At 40.4% G+C, this 16695-nt stretch overlaps 1 protein-coding gene across 1 annotated transcript in view; it reads right to left on the bottom strand.

Annotated features, from left to right (window-relative positions):
- The window catches only part of ITPR1 (inositol 1,4,5-trisphosphate receptor type 1), a 2510606-nt gene that overhangs the window by 1557444 nt on the left and 936467 nt on the right, over positions 1 to 16695 (bottom strand). The window lies entirely within an intron of this gene.

The following is a 16695-nucleotide window of genomic DNA, read 5'->3' as shown; positions in this document are numbered from 1 at the left end:
GCATAACCTGGATGGTCACCTTCAGAGGGCCCTCAAACCTTAACCTTTGGGCCAGGTTCTAATCTACTACTAGAACTGGAATCTGCATCTTGTCAGAAGAGCTCTTTAAAACCAGCTCAACAGGAGGCTACAAACAGAACTGCCCATACAAGGCAGACCAAAATCCTAGCCTTTAACATGCAGGGCATAAACCACTTCCACCACTCAAACAGATCCCCCTGACAGGCCTGACCCAATGTAAGCCACCTCACAGAAAAGCCACAGCATTCAGAGGCCTGACCAAATAATTCAACTAAATTTTGCATCATGCAAGGATTTCCTTCAATAAAAAACAGATAATGCAGGCAAGCCCAGAGCATCATCACTAGACAGTAACTGTGATATACAACCTTAGATTTCAACTGTGAAAGCAGATATCTTTATTCAAATCCTGTTGACAGCAAAAATTAGAAAGCTCTCATGGCTAGGTGGAAGAAGTATATGGTTTCTTCTGGGACTCTTACAGGCTTATTCCCTCTTAGCTTACAGGAACTGGACTATGGGCCCACCACACCTAGGAGGCTTGGTATAGCTGGAGGCAAGGCCCTTGGAAAAAGAGCTAACAGTCTCTGCAATGCTATGTCCAGAGAAGTCAAAAGGGTATAACCAAAGGCAGGCAAGAAGCCACTGGGGGCCCCACAAAAACCCCTCAGAGTCAGAAACAAGAATATCTTCCAAGGCAGTCAAAACAGGAGGGCAGCTCACAGGCCCATGCTGGAAACTGAAGGGAACTCCCTCAGCTTTTTCCTGAGTCAGAATCAGAGTGAAACTCCCATTTAAAAGATCCCTTCTCCTGAGAAGATTCAGCTGAAAAGGAAAACACTCAGGAGGAGAATTCCAAATTGGGCGGAGCAAATCTTCAGAATGAGCCTCATCAGAGATGAAATGCAAATCTTCAGCCGTGCAACATCGGCGGCATGGCAGGCTCAGAATCGCCCAACACTGGCTCCATCAAAGGCCTCTTCTTCTGCCCATAGAATTAAATGTAGCAGAGGGGAAAGCACAAAGAAGATGGAGTGGCACCCACACCAGGAAGAGTAGATCTGCCTCCTGGCCTAAGCTTTGGCCTCGCACCTGGAGAACCTACAGCACCTTAGGAAGAAGGGAGTAGAGGACTTGAGAAGGGAAGCCTGGCCGCCTTTAGCGGAACCGGCCGTCCTTCTCCTGAAAAAGCCCCCTTTCCGAAAACAGCTCTTCTGAGGCGCCCGAGGAGGCCTTGTCCTGGCACAGCAGAGTAGGCACAGGACCTTGGGCCGGCTCTCAGTAATTCTCAACATACTTGTAGCGCACGGAGAGCAGTGGCTACACTCAGATCTGGAAAAAGACAAATCAGTTAAGCGCTTCTATAGCACGATACTCAGTCTTAAATGTTAAGCACCAATACTTGACTTGATACGATCAGGAATTACACTAGGCAGTTAAATCTAGCAGCACACATTAGCAGAAAAACAAATTTGTTTATGCCTGTCTATGCCTGGCTGTGTAACCCAAGTGTGTGTCACTGCCTGACAGCGCTCGCTAAGTTTAGCTTTACTTTGAAAGCCAGCAAAACACTTAATGCTTTTTTAATTGTAACTAGTAGCACAAGCAGCAGATAAAGCTCCATGCATCACAAATAACGGATAGCATCTCCAATCATAACATTTTGTGTATTTGCCATGGATGCCAAGTTTCACATCTCAAGCTTTGCTCGAGGTGAATTTCTTGGCATCCGTATCTCAGAAAAAAAAAAATTTAAAAAAAAAGAAAGTTATGATTACAGATGCACTCAATCCTCTACCTCAAGGACTTGCACTAAAATGACAACTCTTGCTTCCTTAGGACAATATGCATATGACTTGACCCTGATGTATATAATGACAAGCCTATGTGAACTAAGGTCTGCTATAAAAAAAGCATTACTGAAAGTGGAGACAGACTACAAATTTGTAACTATTACTCAGTCCTAAGAAAACTAAACTTCTATTCACTCCACATTCCGGCATGAGAGAAACTACAGATTTCAAAATTACATCATTAAGAACACTAAACAGTATTTCACACCAAACCTCTGATTGTCACTACTGACCAAAATCTAATACACTGACACCAAAAACTAAAATGTGGAATGCCTTGCAAATGTCTACCAGCCCCAACAGAACAGGCTATGCTAGCAATCCTTTCAACATTCCTCCTCCCAAGTGTAATACATGCCTCAAGAATCCCAGCTCCATTATTAGGTTAGACCAAAACTACATCAAAATTTGAAACATTCTCCCAAATAGGGACATCTAACTACCAGCTGTGGAACAGAGCACAAAGTGTAAAAATATGCATCTAGTCCAGCAGTAACAGCAGCAGCAAAGGTGTACAGCTTTGGTCTGCTGCTACCATTTCTTGTGATGAATATACCAAAATGACTCTTCTAGTGGTTAGACAGTTTATGAATCATCATACTCAGATGTGGAAGCTACAGATGACACTACTTTTTCCTGATGGAAGTGATTAATGTATCTGGCATTGCTAGGTTGACTAAATGGTGTGAGAAGTGGCTTGAGGTGCGACACTGATGGACAACAGCATGAATACTTTTCAGATGGAAAAATACAACCGCCTTTGGGATGAAAACCAGCTTAGTTATTGAGAGTAAGGACTGTGGCACACAAGCTTTGGAGCACGTCAATTGTAGACCAGTTTGGGGGCATTCTACAAGAGGAGGAAGACCTGCCAGACATTATGTGAATCTATAGTACTGATCCCCGATTTCAAGTTATGAATCTGTTCCTTTATGATGCAAGAGATTTAAGAATGTGGCATACATGCTTCCTAAACATTCTTAGGCAAAGAATACAGTTTTGCAACATGAAAAAGTTGCAAACATAGATATAGGCTTTTACTAACGACTCCTCTTGCACACAAGCACATTTTTGCATTGAGAATACAGCATCCTTTCTGAAACCACTTCAATTAACAAAGACATTCTTTAGCAGTACAGATAAATGCTGGCATTGCCATGATCCAGGCAGGGTGGCTGAAAGCATATATTTGATGAATGCTTTTATTTGTCTTAATAGTGATAGTGAATGGGTAGTCGGGAAGGTGCATATTCTTTGAGATGACTAGATATACCTTCCCACTTCTTAGAAATTACTGAAGGTTACCTTGCCTTAGCACATTCTCCTCTCTTATAGCCAACTATTTTGCAGTACGACTATAAAATTAAAATGCATTACCAAAGCATGGAAGCAGTTTCATCCTCCTATTCTTGAGAAGCTAAGCTTCTAGAAAGATGTATTCACACTCAAGTCATAAAATTCCTATGCACACAACCTCCTCTCTCCCACACAACACAGATTCTGCCTACACCATAGTACTACTACCGCTCTTCTCTCCTTTACTAATCAGGTTAACCAACACAAAAATGACAATGCATCTGCTATTTTTCTAGACCTCTCCAAAGCTTTTGAAATGGTTTCTCATCCAAAACTATTAGACTCTTTAGCCTCCCTATCCTTAGCCTCCCTTATCCTTTGCCCCCTCTATCTCCTGGTTCAAAAACTACCTAACAAACAGCAAGCTGTGCAATGGCAAAGTGTACTATCTCCATTACTTCAAACCACAGTAGGAGTTCAAGGTTCAATTTTAGGCCCACTTTTTTCCATTTTTACAAACAACCGTCATTCCTCCATCCAGCAAGCCACTCATACAATATGCAGATGACTGCACACTCGTCTGCTCAGCCCCATCCATTACCAGTTTACAACAACTCAAAACTCCTTTAGCTCAGTCCAAACATGGATCACTAACATCCAACTTATTCTAAACCCCAACAAGACTAAACTACTCCTTTTTTACACCTAACAAATCTAAAACCATCCTCTTTCCTTCTTTATATTACTTCCAAAAATGGCACTGTCATCTCTACATCCTCCCATACTAAACTCCTTGGTGTCGAAATAGACAATAACCTTTACTTTGAAGTCCACATTGCTCAAACTATTAAAAAGGTACACAAAAACTGGGTACACTAACAAAAAATTCCTCACAGACAAAACTCTGGTTACCCTAGCCCACACCCACCTACTCTCCACTCTCATGTATGCAGCTCCAATATTAACCTTGACTAGGAAAACTAATCCTGTAAAACTAGAGTCTTGCTATAATAAAAATCGCCAAGTTTGACAACATCTCCTCATTTAGAACCCATCCCTGCCAAGCTCTAAAAAAAACCACAATGGTTAGAACACCCTCAACTACTTAGCTACCATGAGCTAGTCACCACCTTCAACATCCTGAAATACCCTGACAAAACTCCTGCTCCAAATCATCTGCTCTCTCACTACTACACTAATCATCCTCTTCGTTCTACTGAAATCTCTCCTCTATCTCCAGAGCTAATAACACTGCTGGGAAAGCACTTTTCTCTTATACCATAGCTAAAAGCTGGAATAATCTTCCCACTGCAGTTACCCTCTGCCCCCACTAACTAGCATTTCTAAAACTTACTTAAAACACATCTTAAGACCTGGTTATGTCCTCATATCACATAAGATCTCCAAGCTCTCTCCAGTCTTTTCTACTGTACACATGCCACAGATACTAAGCTACTACATTTGGTTACCAGATGTTAAAGGTCCTTGCTTTTGATGTATGTAAATGTGCTATATTTTTGCTCTATGTTTTTTCTTCATGTAATCATTTTTTGTAATCGCTGATAACTTTGTGGAGCTTTTCTCCCCAGGCCTCCGCTGTAAATAGACCTCATCCAGTCGAACTACCCCGGTTAAACAAAGGTAAAATAAAATAAATAAATATGGCATCACACAGAGTTTAAATGGATACTAGTCATGAGAGGAGTAATAAATCCTCCATTGGTTAAAAAAAAAAAAAAAAAAAAAAGGGGGGGACGGGACGGGACAACTACTGAATGCTGAGATGTTTCACCTTACTTCATTGTCTTCACTGGAACTCCTTTTCTCCCTGTATTGCAAGTTTCGCCCTTCCTTTCCTGAAGTGTTTGTAATAAACAAAATGCCACTTGTGTGCACCCACTAACAGTGGCCTAGTTAGCATCCCATGGACAACACACTTGAGGATAAGCAATAAAGTCATTTAAGAACCCATCTTAAACACCATGAAAAGGATCACTATGGAATTAAGGACATAGTTAACCTACAAATGCCGTTCCCAAGCCAGATGGATTTGTCAAGGGCAGATCGTGTCTACTTAACCTGCTCAACTTCAAGAAGCTTACTGAAGCCATGGATGAGGGCAAATCAGTACTCATAGCATTATCTAGACTATGCAAAGGCATTCAACACAATCCCACCACTTGCGTATCATAAATCATAAACTACCATCTAAATGTCAACTCTTGTGTGGCCCACTGGATTGCAACTTTTCTTAGAAACCAAAAAATCAGAATGGGTGGGCTTTACCTCCAAGAGACCCATTACTAGTGCTGTATCCCAGGATTCAGTCATTTGACAATTCCTCTTTGGCTTTTATGTCTTGAAGGCCCAAGCAAACACCAAGAGTTTAAGGCTTATCAAATCAGCAGATGACTAAACTTTGTGCCATTATAAACTCACCAAAGAATACTAAAATCCCCTAAGAGGGTCTTTTCCAAAGAGATTGCTGGTGTTGAAATCATGGACCAACACTGAATGGCAAGTATATAAATTATCCTATGGCAAGCATGACTACCTTTGCAACGATCACATTGACAATACACCACTGAAGTCTGATTCTGTACAGAGTCAGGGATCTGGAAACCCATGTTATCAGACTGTCCTTTAATCAGCACATTTCCATAATTGTAATCAAGTCTTTTCATCACACTGCTTCTATCTAAAGGTATGGTGTGCAGGTAATCCCTCATTCCCAAAGGCTGATGTGATCACCCTTCCACATACTTGCCAAACGTTACAATACAAGCAGGGAAATCTAGCACTGCTGGCTTGCAAGTACCATGCTCATACCCTCTTAGTCAAGAAGCAAGCACCCTACAAATGCTCAACAATGAAGGGAGCGTCACATACCCTCTAGTGATAAACTCAAATGTGTACCGGAAATGCAACTGTTGTGCACCTCTCAAACCTAACGCTAATACATACAAAGCTTTCTCAATGGTGGATTTTTCAAGCAAATTTGGGATTTAAGGCTTCAGATTCCCTTATCTTCTTAGATTACTACTGCAGACTTGCATCACATAAGAGGCCTTCCTACTAGGCCCTGTGCAGCGCACATTCCACTGCCACCATATTTAAAGTTAAAGTAATCTGAAGGAGGTTGAAATGTTGGCACAGATCATGTTTAATTGCAATTCTCAAACATTGATTGGCTAACTCCATTTTGCACTGGTAGTCCACTTCTCACACCCACATCCACTCCAGAAAGTCTTGCACTTCTATTTCAATTCCAATTCTTCTGCACTTAATATCAGAAAAGTCTAACAACCTACCAGCAAAATCCTAAAATGTTGAAGCACCTCACTTACCGTAAAGCCTGCAAACCACTAACTCAATGCAGCTAAACAATAATCCACTAACATCCAAATACAGAACGCTCATCTACTATCAAATAATTCTATTCATTTTACATGAACAGGGATCATCTTTATACTAGCACTCATCCCTGTCAATGTCCACTACATTTTTTACCTCAAACCATCCAAAGTCAAACTGACTAGATAATTTCACAAATCCCAGCATCCATATAGCTGCACAACTCTTAAAATAAAACTCATTTTCCAACCATCAAATTCCTATCTCCACACCCTCTATGGCATAAAATATTGCATAGTTCACCCCATCATCAGGTCAATCACTGAAAATAATGCACCATTCAGAATGTACCTGCCCAAACACACTACAACTGGAGCAACCACAACTCTCACTAAAAAAGACAAAGAAAAAAGCCTGAATCACAAACTATGCAAACAGTCTCAAAATCTTATCCATTTTCTTGGCATTATACAGGCTACCAATAGACAAACTGTGTACAGAGCCTCAGCAGTCATTAGTCAGACTTCTTATACATTCACAAGTCCAGTGGTGGCATCTACACACTCAAGGGGTATCCATCTCTTCAGCAACAAAGACAGAACAGACAGAGAATGGGCTCATATCACAAAGTGAAGAACGTCTCTTACACTGTTCAAATTCATTTTGGGCAAATGGATGTAAAACCGCAAATTCAACCTTATCTGGCACCCCTACACCTCATGGAGAGGAGGTAACAAGTGAATGCCCCAAGCATATGCTTGTTCTGCCTGGCTCCGGGTTATTTATATACAAATCAAATCTAAAAACTACCACTGGAATTTAAGACTAGGCTTCTTAAGATCAACAGACTAGTCAGTACCTACAAACCACTGCACAGCACTTCATAAAACAGCTTGAACAGAGCTACATTACCTATTATTCAACCATCTAAATCATCTGTAACACAAGCCTAACTAGTGACTTCTTATAAGAACCCTTCCATGGCCCCCTGCAGAATAGCTAGAATAAAACATCCTAACACCCTGGCTTAGAAACACCACCAAAGACCTACTAAAACAAATGGACAAAGCATGGGAACACTGGCTAACAAAAGCAATGACAACCTTCTACTTTTCAAACAACTTGGGAATAAAGCCAAATCCCAGATAAAAGCTGACAAAAAAGCCTACTACATCACTGCACAGCAAAGAAACAAAACCCTAAAAAATTATGGGCCACTATAAACAAACTCCTGCAACCTGGTAATATGTCCACCCCCAATCCTACCACACCCCATCAAACAACATCGCAACACAATTCAATTCCGTTTTCATAAACACAATTCACTCACTTGTTGACTATGACCAAAACATCACTACTACAATCCCCGTAGCCAACAAGGAGGGTGAAAACTCCTTCTCCTTTAACCCTTTACCAACTCATACCATTAAAAAACTACTTAGTAAGCTTAAGCCCACCAGCCTAGCTGCTGGCACCCGCCCATCAGAATTCCTCAAAGCTGCCTACGAAGTCATAGCCTACCCCATTTCTATCCTCAATCGCTCTCTCTCTGAGAACCATGTCCCACTAATCTGGAAAGACTCCTGTATCAGCCCCACTGCATAAAAGTGGCATCTCTACCGTGCTTACTAATTACAGGCCCATTGCCATTTTTTCACCTCTCTCCAAAATACTAAAAAAAATTTACTCACTCCCAGCTTCTAAACTACCTTTGCTCCAATACCCTCCCATCAAAAACACACGGTTTTCGCCCCCACCACAGCACCACAACCGCCCTCCTCAGTTTTACTAACACAATAAATGAACACAGAAAAACCAGAATAAAAATATCTCATCCATCTTTCTAGATCTCTCAAAGGCATTCAACACAATTCCACACCAAAAACTACTGTCAGAACTGGCCACATTACATCTCAGTCGTTCTTCTCTAGCTTGGTTCCACAGCTATCTAACCAAATGCCAGCAGGCTGTTAGATTGCAACAGCAGCTATCATCTTTGCTCCCTGTTAACATAGGAGTTCCATAAGGCTTCATATTAGGCCCCCTACTTTTTACCATCTTCACAAATCAACTCCATAAATCCACATCTCTTGCCTCTGTCATCCAATATGCAGATTACTCTACCCTGATATGCTCTGCCCCCTCTCTAACAACTACAGGCTAGAACACAACAATCCTTCCTAGAAGTAGAATCCTGGCTAACACTAACCTCATACTGAGCCCAAACAAAACCAAACGTATGCTCTTTCTCCCTACCAAAACACCCAATCCCTCAGCCACTTTTCAAATCCAGTCCTCCAACAGTACCATAAACACCAGCTCACATACCAAATTACTAGGTGTCACAATTGATAGCAAATTAAAATTCGACCTACACCTCTCTCAAAGCATTAAACACACACACATTAAACTAGGCTCTCTTTACCGAATTGATCATTTCCGAACTAGCCATTCTAGACTAAGCATAGACAGGACTCATCTCTTATCTACTGTTCTCTATGCTTCTCCCATCTTTACAAACCTTAACAAAACTGACCTTACCAAACTTGAATCAGCCTACAATAAAATAGCCAAGTTCGCCACTAGCTCCCCATGTAGGTCCCACCACTGCTCTGCCCTACAACAAACAAATTGGCTAGAATTCCCACAACTAACCTATACCCAGCTTGTCTTTACTCACCAACATATACCAGCCAAACAGAACCCCAGCCCTACAACAATTACTCCAACCATATGCCAACACTCAGCAACTCTGATTCTTACACAAAACACTCCTCCAAGTATCCAAAAGCAACCACAAAGCCGGGGACGCCTTCTACTCCCACCACATTTCTAAACTTTGGAACTCAATCCCTCAACACATCCTAAATGCTACCAACCTACACCAATTCAAAACTCTGCTCAAAGACAACATCACTAGCAACTGGCTCTGCACCAAGCCAGGCTAATGCCACACATGCCCACATCAAATTTCATCCCTAAATTCTACAGTCTCCATGTATACCCCACTCCCACTTAACACCACCTATCAGTTACCCAAGAATATAATTTGATAATTTATTTTGTTTTGTAAGGGTATACATATGCACAGGTATTAAAGTATACTCAAATGATCAACTAAAGATGGACCCCTGCCCTAAAAAAAAAAAAAAAAAAATATATATATATATATATATATATATATATATATATATATATACATACATACATACACACACACATATATGACTTGTTGTTGTGACTACTATAATGTAATAACTTTCTCCTTTTCACTAAAGCACTTATTGTACTTTATTGTCTCTAGATATATCTGTTAAATTCCATGTAAAAACGGCACTGTACCAGAGTTTTAATGGAGCTTTTCTCCCCGGGCCTACGCTGAAAATGGGCTCACACCCAGACAGACTATCCCGGTCAATAAATGTAAAATACATAAACAAAACTTACAACTGTATATTTATACAGGTACAGCATTCCCTTGATTTTGTACTTTTTACACATTAATTTACATAATTCACTTATTTATTTATATATTTACATATTTAATTGTTCATGTATTCTTTTAAAAAAAAATTCCTATATGAATTATTGAGGTGAATTTATGAAGTGTGTTCAGTCAGGTTTTATATTAATTTTATACATTCCTATGGTATAGTAGGTATTACATATTTTCATAATATATTTTTATAATACATTTTTACAACAAACATACATATATTTTACTGTACTGATTTTATAAAGGGTTTTTATAAAGTTTTTTTCACATGAGGATATTTTATGGTTTTAAAATAAGTGGCTAGGCATTGATGTATTGCACTATATGATATGCATTATGTATATTTATGTATATCCCCAGTGTTCTTAAAATTGAATATTTCACGCAAAGGAAGTTATGGTTGGAAAGAATTATAAAGTGTACCTCAGCATGTAAAAATTATTCAGTAAATATTCATAGTTTGATCAAGGGATATGCATTTATTATTTATTTACTACACATAATTATTTAAATTGTTGTTGGAGTGAAGTATGGCGCCAAAAAAGACAAATTGGTTTAGCTAATTAATTAATTGATCCTGAAGAAATCCACACTCTGGTGGATAAAAGCGCTAGATCAGTTATATGCTGGACGTATTTCATTTTTGTTTTTTTTTTTGGCAACGTCGCTTATGTTATGAAGTTATTGAATGTTATTTGTTCACAATAAAAGGTCGTATTTATTGTTTAATAGCGTGTTTTTCCTTCTGGGCTGATTCGTATCTGGTTCTTAGTTTGGAAGTGTTGTCTAAACTTACAACTGTACAAGATTAGACAGCTAAAACTGTAACAGCTACATCTAACTACTATGACTCACTGAACTCAGTACATGCTTTCAACAGAACACTTCCTCACTGGAAAAAGACTAAAAAGTACATACATTCATTCTTAAAACTTGGAATTGCATATGCATCCAGCTCTGTCTATCCATTATCTTAGCCATGAGCTAGTCTGATGCACCTTTCTGCCAAGCCCTACTTTTGGACCTCTAACATTTCCATAACGTCTAATTGCATCTTCTTATTTACCATTGCAATTTCATGCATTCATTCTTGTGAATGCCTGTACATAACATTCCAGATCTTTCCCTTACAGTCATACGAAACTGCTTTGGACTATGATAAATTAATTTGTAATCTCATGCGCTTATCACTACATGTACATATTTGCTGTGTGTAGTCTACTTGTGTGTACAGACCTTTTCTCCACTAACTACCGCTGAAGACGCTCTTCGTAAACTCCGCCATTACCAGTTAAATGAAAGAGAACACAAAATAAGCAAGACTGCCAGAAGCCCTGTCTCGTGATCTTATCACAGGAAGAGTTTGAACATTAAAGTTAAGCAAACACTGGATGTTTCCACAATAAGCATTACAAAACAGCTGTAAATCATGCAAAGAAAAAAGTGACCCTCCTAGCTGATGCACTACTCCAAGGCACGATACATCTTACAGCAATGAAATTTAATGCAATTTTGAAGAGTAGAGGAAAGCAAAAAAACTAGAACAGCTGCACAATACAGATGACTTCAAAACTCAGAGCTTCACATTTAGTGAAAGGTGAAATAGATAAAACAGTACAATGGAGTAAGGCAACCATGTCTAACAAGGTGTGGAAATAAGGCCTAAGATATGAAAGTATAATTAAACCTCTGATGGCCCACAGGACCCATTATGCAACACACTTAAAGACTAACAGGATATTTTCTATCAACTTAAGACTCTCAAAACACTTTCCAAAACCTTAGATATAACGGCTGCTTTCTTCAAGAGCCAAGCTTAACAGTTCAACATTCTGTGATCTTGGCTGTCCAAGTATTGTACAACTTTGGATCTGGAGGAAGGACTTAATTTTTAACTTGTTTCAGCAGTTTTCCAGGAATACTCATGTACTTATGCCAAAATGGACGTAATAAAAGACTGCTGGAAAATGCACTTTAATGCTTGAAGACTGAGGAAATGTTCAAGAACCTGACACTGGGCAATAAAACATAAGTATGGCATTTTCTACCACATCAAGGGAGACCAACAAAGGACTTATCTATTAAGTCCTTCTAGTGATCCTACCTGCAAGTACATTATTGGGACTTTACTTACCACATATGCAAGATTTTTCCCCTTCCTTTTTAATAACTTGGTGTATACTGTGTCATGTCTCGCGGAACTTCAAAGTTCCACAGACTGGTCCTAATGGTAGTTTACCTCATTTTATACTCATTTGTTGACAAATTAATTAAGCATCATCTGGATTTGGACCACCTCATTTAACAGGAAGCTTTCAAAGAAATTGTGAAGTCCTCCAAACAGCTATAATTTTCTACACAATGATAAACTAGTTAAGTTCGAAGGCCAAGCCACAACATCAATGAGGATGACTCATCCCAAAGAAAATGAAACAATGTGCAATATGCAAAATGGAAAATAGGTTCATAGGAGGTTAATAGGCTAAAGGCCTAGGAATTTTTACAAAGCTAGCTATATTTACCCCAAACTTTTCCATTTTTCAATAGCTAGGTGAATGAAGTATACAGATATACAAGTCAATGGTCCAGTAATTAAAACAGGCTACTTCTGTCCATGAGGGACATGGGTGTCACTCAAGGGGTAAATTTATGATTACCTATCCATTGGTCTAGGTTGCTTTTGAAGAGGGTTAGGGAGGGGCTATGCTTCACATGAATGGGAAACTTGTTCTACAGAAGGGGTAGTCTTGCAGACTTATCAATCTCTCCAGCACGATTTGCTTATGTTGGAGGTTAGGTTAAGATCCCTGGAGCGAGTGTCCCTTGTGCAGTTTGATTTACAAATGTGTAACATTTTTATCAGGGCAGGGTCAGAGATGGTCCTGTAAGCCAGACACAAATAGCCTCTTAGTAACTTGTAGGAGACAGAATACAGTGACAAGGTTTTCAATCTTTATGCATAGCACTTGTTTTACGTACCCTGTATTTTCTTAGTGAGGAACCCTCTGGGGTCTCTAAAGCTGTTGCAGGTGTCTACTGAGGTACATGCAAAAGGGTGCAATGTACTTTATTGGCATGAGAAGGGCAGAGTGCAATGGAATTATAACATCCTTTGTTCTGGGTGCCATGCTTTTAGCTTATATGTGCTGCACAGAACATCCTCACCACTTTGGGCACGTGCTAGTCAAGTTCAAATTACTATCAGAGTACCCAGATCACATACCACTCTGTCTACTCTTAGGGGGTTGCTGTCTATGTACTTAGCAGCTTTCCCAAATGGGATACTTGTATATTTTTTTTACATTTAGGTTTCAATCCACTGCTTTGGTACAATTATTTGTTTGCATTAACCCTTCTTGCAGTACAGTAGTATCGCTCAGCGACTCTTATTGCTCTCAATTTTCAGTCATCAGCCACAGGCCTTCCATATTTGCCTGGACTTCTGAGAAATAAATTCTAAACAGTAAAGGGCCCAGCACAGTATCCGGTGGTACGCCACTGATGACTGGCCTTTTGCTAACGGTGAATTCACCCACTTTGATAGTATGTGACCTTTCCGTGAGTCATTTGGCTACCCACCTGGTGATGTAAGGGTTAATTCCAAACTGAAACAGTTTCTCTAATTCCTGAATGGGTGATTATATCAAATGCTTGGCTAGATCAAGATAGGCAGTATGGACAGGACAGTCTTTCCCTCATCCATGGCCTTTGGGACCTTCTTGAAATAGTTAACCAGGTTCAACAGACATGATCAAACCTTAATGAATCCGAAATGGGTTGGGTTCAGAGTCTGGAGACTGCCTATGCCCTTAAGATCCATAATGATGCATTCCATAGCCTTGCAGATAAGGCTAGTCATGCTTATCGGTTTACAATTCCCTGGGTCAGTTGGTCCCCTTTTGTGCAAAGGGACAGCTGCTGTCCCAAGGCTGTGATTAAACAGGGATCCAAGTGGGTCTGCCAAGTCCTGTTTCAAGTTGCTTAAAAGGCAACCTGGGATGTTGTCTGGTCCCACTGATGCAGCGTTTTTGGCATTAGAAAGTGGAGATATGACCTGCTCTCTTGAGACTGAGGAATGGTGGCAAATATACTTTGGGGAAGATTGGTGGGGATGGGGGTACTGAAGTCAGATCCAAATCTGTCAGTTAGCAGGTTGGCAATTTCCTCCATTTCCAGAACGGTTTGGTGCGAGTTGATTTTCGCATTATTTTTGTTCTGTGAATTTTCAACGTCTTTTGGATTAAAACATTTTTCCATCTCTTTGCTGGGTTCATTGCCTTGGATTTTTTTGTTTTATTGGTCATTGCTTCTTTTTTGTTGTTCTGAGGTCCAGACATATCAGAACTGAGAGCCCCAGTAGGAATGCCAGTCTATTGGGGGGGGGGGACCTGTACATCCAGAAGACAAATAGACCAGGGGAAGGATGGAGGGAGTGAATACTGAAATAATGCAGTGAAGGACATCTACTGTTACGTTAAGATTTTACACAACTGTACTATGTCCTTCCATTTCACTGATGCAGTATTTATTACAATAGGGAGTGTGCCAAAACTCAGCAAGAAACTTGGGAGGTGGAAGAAGGACCAGCGGAGCCTTCTAGGAAGCCATGAAGGATGGTGCTGGCAAAACCAAGTCCAGCTCTAAAGATTCCATCCAACTTGCAGTGCTTGGTAAATGTATGCACAGAACTCCAGGTAGCTGCCTCAAGAATAGAGTTAGTATCCAAACCTTTGAAAAAAGCACCAGAAGAAGCCACAGCTCTAGTACAATGAGCCTTAACAGAAGGGAAAAGTGGGCAAATTAATAGACTAAGGGACAAATTATTCACCACCTTGGGCATAAGAGGAGGATTAGTACGCAATGACACCCTGTCTTTATGAAACACCAAAAGAAGAGGGCAAGCCATAAGGGCTTGAAGCTCAGACATCCAATCGGGCAGAAGGGCCAACAAAGTACATTCTTCAAAAAGCAATGTTGCAAGGAACCTGAAGCTGCAGACTCAGAGAGCCCAAGTTAATTCTTCCAAAACAAAACTAAGATCCCAGAGCGGAGGAACATGCTTTCTGGGAGGCCTAATATGAAGGACACCTTTAAGGAATTGTTTAGCTTCAAATCTAGAAGCCAAAGGAGGAGATACAGGCAGACAAGCAGAGATAGCTAAGTGGGGCTTTAACAGACAAATAAGCCAACCCAGCACTGAGAAATTCACACAGATGAGAGAACCAAAGTAACATCCACAGAAAATGGTTCCAGGTTACAAGAAAGACACTAAACAGAAAACTTTTTCTGTTTGGATAAGTAGGCTTTCCTGGCCTCCTGCAGTACCCTAAGCACTCTCTCAAAAAAAAAGGTGTCTACGTGGAATTAAAATCCTATCACCTACTGTGTCAGCTGAAGACTAGACAGGTGGGGATACATGACACATCCATTGTCTTGTGTGAGTAGGTCCATCCTGTGAGGTAACTTGTGATGAATGCCCTTGGCTAAAGGCAAACCTGGAGGGAACAGTCACTAATGGCCAGCATATGGGTGAAACAAAAAAGGCACAAAACAGCAAATGGAATTAAATCATGCCATAAAAATGGCTAAAGTAATATTGTTCATACCGGTTTTGGCAAGATAACCTTCATCAGTGGAATACCATTATACAGTGAATACTCATTCTTACATAAATAGACAAATCCACCAATGGGAAATGCAGCCCTCCCTCACAGCACAAATTAAAAGCAACACCTCCTTCAATTAAGCACAGATAACTAATTCAATACATAAAGAAGTACAAATCATTACAAAATTTACATGCAGAAAAAAAGTACAGCACTATAAATGATCATTTAGTCCAGGTGGGAAAAGCCCCCCCAGCTTTATAATCCAGAATTTTTCTTTCCTCATTTGGTTCGGCCCTGCACTGCTGTATGTGCAGAGCATCTTTACTTTGCAAAACTGGAGGGAAACAATGCTGTCTCAGCCAAAAAGGAGTCGACTACAAGATTTGGGAGCATCCTGTTGAATTTTGAACAGGACTTTTGGAATGAGGTGAAGGGGAGGAAAGAGTAAAGAAACATCCCCTTACAACAAAAAGGGAGGGCGTCCACCTTCCAAACCAGAGGACCTGGGACTCTGCCACAAAATAGAGGAAGTTGTCTGTTCAGAGGGGAGGCAAAAAGATCTAATTGAGGAGAATCCCACTTGTGGACAATGTCCAGAAACACATCCCTGTGAAGCATCCATTCATGGGACTGAGTTAAGGACCTGCTCAGACTACCTGCCACATAATGTTTTGACTTGAGGGAATGTAAACTGCCTGAAGAGTCACTTGATACTAGCTAGCTAGATTCCATACTAGCAGTGCCAAGCAGCAAAGATAAGATCTTGCATCCCCACTCGTTTGTTTGATATACCACATCACTGTGGTATTGTCTGTAAATACCTTGAGGTCCGGGGGGGGTTAAATGAAAAGTCTGAAGCACCAGCAGAAGAGCTTGCATCTCTGACACTGATGTGCTCCTTCTGTTGAAGAGGCAACCATACTCCCCTGCTCTTTTTGGGAACCAAAAGCTGCTCCCCATCCCACGTCTGGAGTGTCTGTGAACAGCTCCTGAGAGGAAAGAGGGGAATGAAAAGTGAGCCCTAGGTTTAGACAACTGCTGGAACCACCAGTAAAGTTCCTTCTTG

Source organism: Protopterus annectens, chromosome 7.part0 (assembly GCF_019279795.1).
Source record: "Protopterus annectens isolate FY-2018-M chromosome 7.part0, PAN1.0, whole genome shotgun sequence".
Classification (NCBI taxonomy): Eukaryota; Metazoa; Chordata; order Ceratodontiformes; family Protopteridae; genus Protopterus; species Protopterus annectens.
The sequence above is the reverse complement of the archived record's forward strand: the minus strand, read 5'-3'. Positions and strand labels throughout refer to the sequence as shown.